This window comes from Belonocnema kinseyi, chromosome 10 (assembly GCF_010883055.1).
Source record: "Belonocnema kinseyi isolate 2016_QV_RU_SX_M_011 chromosome 10, B_treatae_v1, whole genome shotgun sequence".
Classification (NCBI taxonomy): domain Eukaryota; kingdom Metazoa; phylum Arthropoda; class Insecta; order Hymenoptera; family Cynipidae; genus Belonocnema; species Belonocnema kinseyi.
This window is the reverse complement of record NC_046666.1, coordinates 83289081-83293593: the sequence shown is the minus strand read 5'-3', so window position 1 is coordinate 83293593 and position 4513 is coordinate 83289081.

The window sequence follows — 4513 nt, the reverse complement described above, 5'->3', positions numbered from 1 at the left end:
GAAAGGAGAAAAATGAGAAGGGTGTGTAATATTCGAGAAGGGGTTATGGAGTGGCAGGACATAGAGTTAGAGCTATTGGTTAAACAAGGAGAAGAAAGATGGATAAAGATTATAGATTCGAGGTACAATAGATGGTATATGATGGTCAAAGGTTTGACGGAACCAGAATATCTGCAAAAAATAAAAAAGGAAGGAAAATGGAGTAGTGTTGTACGGTTCAGAATGGGAGAAGGAGTGAGAGCATGCAGATATTGGATGAATGAAGAGGAGAATTTATGCAGAGTATGTGGATACGAAATGGAGTCATGGGCACATGTATTAGAGAGATGTACAGGAGAGGAAGAGGGACAGTTGAGTGTGGATGAGTTTGTAAGATGGTTCTTGGATGGTAGTGGACAGGGAGTGATGTGGATGAAGAAATTGGATGAAGTAAGGGAAAGCAAGGGAGTAGGTAGAGCCAAACGGGTGATCCTGAAAAGGGACAGTAAAAAAAACGAAAATTGTTTTAAATATCGTGGAAAATGCATTTTTTATGGTAAGAGGAAACGGAAGCCCTGGAAGCTCGCTCATTTTAGAAATTAATATCACTACTGTTACTATTTTTTATCCTACGTAATGCAAAAGAGTAGAATATAAGTAGCAGTTAAGTTAGACTAAGGATGGAATTGTAAATATATGTACAGGAAGCGGAGGCCCTCAAACTCGTAAAAGGGAGAGATTAAATACATACATACAATAATACTTTGATAACAATAATATGAATAATTATACCTAATTATTTTAATATATATTATTTAAATTTCAAATTATTATTATGTTTTCTTAACAGATTAGGAGTTTATATAATAGTAATTCAAGCACAAGTTTCAAATTCAATATACAATTTTAAAGTATAAGTTTCTTATTAAAAAAATTAAGAGAAAAATGTTCTCAGCAAGTATGCATCGTTGGAAAGAAACTTTTTGAAAAATCATTTTCAAAGCAATGTTTTTTGGCTTCTGACATTGGTTTTATTAAAAAAGGGTTAAGTGCACTTTTCACTTAATTTTTACGTACAGAAAGTTTTCCTTTGATTTTGATAATGAAAAATTAAATACGTATATTTTATATCATATATACATACATACACACATACATACTTGCAAACATACATACATACATACATACGTATATATACATATATAATAATAATTACATAATTTTCATACATTTCTTTTAATGTTTAACAGAGTTCTATTTGTTCACACAATTTTCATTTGCTCAAGCAGTTATTTTTCGATAACTATTAAATAGAAGACATATAATTAATTCCGATTTCAAAAGTATTTTTGGAAAATTAATTATTTAAACAAATTATATTTGTTTAAACAATTAAAAAGTGTTAAATTTTTTCTTTCTATACGCTATAAAGTCAGAAACATAATGCTATGTGTTCTATTTTATTGCAATTATTTTAGTTATCGAAAAAAACTGCTTTAGCAAATAAATATTGTTTAAAGAAAAAAAAATATTAAAAAATAAAATAAATGTGTCGAAATTATATAATTATTTAACAGAAAGTAGCATATTATACCAATTTGAATAAAATAGGACATCCCTGGCTCAACTGAAAAATTTTTGAAAATAAACAATAATTAATTGTTCAAGTAATTACGTAATGTTTTAAGACAAATTTACTACTTCAAACAATGACAAAATATTACATTTCAATAAGAAAATAAGATCATTTTTAAAATTTCTGGGGAATAAATTATTGTTTGAATAATTAACATTTTTTTAAACAATTAAAAATTGTTTTGAAATTTATAGTAAATATTAAAATTGTATATTAATGATTATTTCTCAGAAACGACGACGGGAATGGCTGAAAAATAACAATAAGCATATCTGCGACAACTTATTCTAATTTTAATCTTTTCTCTGCAAGTAACATATCTTTGGAATCGCAAATAAACGTACATTTCAAATATAATATTTTTAAATTACTGATTACAATATTATAAAAATGTTATATCTCGTGTTTTATTCGTCATGACATGTTTTATTCGACACAGCGCGAGGGTACGTCGAGCAGGTAAATCGCGATCAAATGAAAATCGCTCTGCTAAATATTTGGAAAAATTGGAGTTAATTTAAAAGATATTTAGAACTTTTACTCATAAATATCTCTTGAAATTATATGCATTTTTGTAACATTAAAAAAAATGTTGCTGACTTGAGTCAAGATCCTTACTATCTACTAATGTGTTTTTTGTTTGAAAATTTTTCAAATGTTTTGAAATATTTCTTAATTTTCTTTTAGATTTCATTATTTAAATTAAAAAATTGGTTCAAATTTTTCCATATTTGCATTTTGAATTTAGATATAAGAGACAAGACGCTTATTTGAAAATAGGTATATTTAATAGAAAAATAAAAAATTTCCTATTCATATTTGGAAGAGATAATTTAGCACGAAAATTGATCAAGAATTATTCAAGTTTTCAAGGCGACCTCAAAGTCAATTCAGAAACTGGTTCAAAATTTTCAAAATTGTAAAATGTTAAGTTGAAATTTTTTCAAAATAAATAATTTTCAATATGAAGCAATTAAAATTCGAGAATTTGCAATTGAAAACTAAATTGAATGTTTCAATGTTTGTAAATGTTTTAATTCAGTATTTAATATGAAAATTCAGAGCTCTAAAATTGTAACCATTCAAAAACTTCGAATTTTTATTTATTTTTATTTTACATAATGCAATTTTAAACTTTTTAATTTCAACTAGTTCATTTAAAATAAGGGCCAGATTTTGAGGCGTGCAAGCCGTGCGGTTGCACAGAACGCCATGGTTGAGGGGGAGGGAGCATGCGATTTTACTCCCTACCTTCCTCGACCTGTGTTTTCAGGTTTCTGGAAAGGTGACAACTTGGTACCTGTTTGTCCAAGTCTAGTCTTAAGATCCGTAATAGCTTTTTCACTTATCCATTCAAAGATCTGAACTAAGATTGTCTTTCGATGATCATTTCTTACGATACTTTGTAAATTTATAATAATTACTAAGCATTTAAACAATTTTGATAAACATATTGAGAGGTGAGGTATTTTTCAATTAATAAACACAATTTGTTTACGAAGTTAACTACGATTGTCTTTGCTATGACTCTTTTCTAAGGTATTTGTTAAATCTACAAGCATGGTTAATTATTTAAAGAACTTTCATAACAATTTCAGAATTTGGCTATTTTTCAAACGAATAAAGTCAGTTCTTTTTATAAATTTAATTAAGAACATCTTTCCGATTAATTATAATAATTGCATTTTCAAGATTTATTATTTAAACTACTTTCATGAGCAAATTAATAGCTTGGGAATTTTTGGAAGAATAGGCCTAATTTGTTTACGGAACTAACAAAGAATAAATTTCCAATCACATTTTCCTACGACACCTTGTAAATTTACAATAATGATTTATTATGCAAATAAATTTCATAAACAAATTCAGAACTTAACTTTTTTTAGATTTTGAACCATTTGAACATTTTAAACAAATTAATTTTTATAAGAAAATGTATGCACTATATATTTAATAAGAAATAAAAAATAAATTAAAACTATATGATGGCAAAAACTTTCATTTTCATTAGTTTCAGTAAGTATCTATTTTTATTAATTTCTTAAAGTAATTTCATAATCTCTTCAGTTAAATATTTTGCTTCATCAAGATTTTCTGTAGTATATTTTCTCTTGCAATACTTTTCTCCATATATTTTACTGTGATTAATCAGTCGAACATATAAAGTACAAATGATTATCGTTGTATTTTATTGAATTTTATTTCCAAATAAAATAATTGCAAGCAAAGTAGTGATTCGCGCGCTGAGTGCGCTATGAGCTTTTCTTTTGGTTGAAAATTCATCTTTTTGGTAGATAGTTCGTCTTCTTGATTGACAATTAATCTTTGTAGTTAAAAATCCAAATGCTATTTCCTTGAAAATTCATGTATTTTGTTAACAATTCGCCTTGTTGGTCGATAGAATGATTTATTTAACTGAAAATTCAACTAAACGCAGTTGCTAATGAAGCTATTTTTTTGAAAGTTTAAAAAAATTAACGAATCCAGTTGAATATTCCTTCAATTCTGTTAAAAATTCATCTCTTTGATTAAAAATTTGACTATTTTGTTGAAAATGATTTTTTTAACTGAAAGTGCAACTATTTTATTTTTGGTTTAAAATTTATATTTTTCATTGGAAATGAAACTATTTGTATAAAAATTGTCCTTTCTGAGTTGAACATTCCTGTATTTTGTTGAAAATTCATCTTCTTTGTACTCTCTAAATCTGAATCAGTATATGTCTAATTCAAATCAGCGTATATACACTGCTAAAACAGTGAAATGTCGATACTGATCAGTGAAATTTCACTGAATAACAGCTAAATTTCGCTGCTTTTCCAGCCAATATACGCTTCAAGTCCCTTATTTTATTATTTCTGTAAACCATAAATTATGTATAGTAAGAGGGGGGGGGGG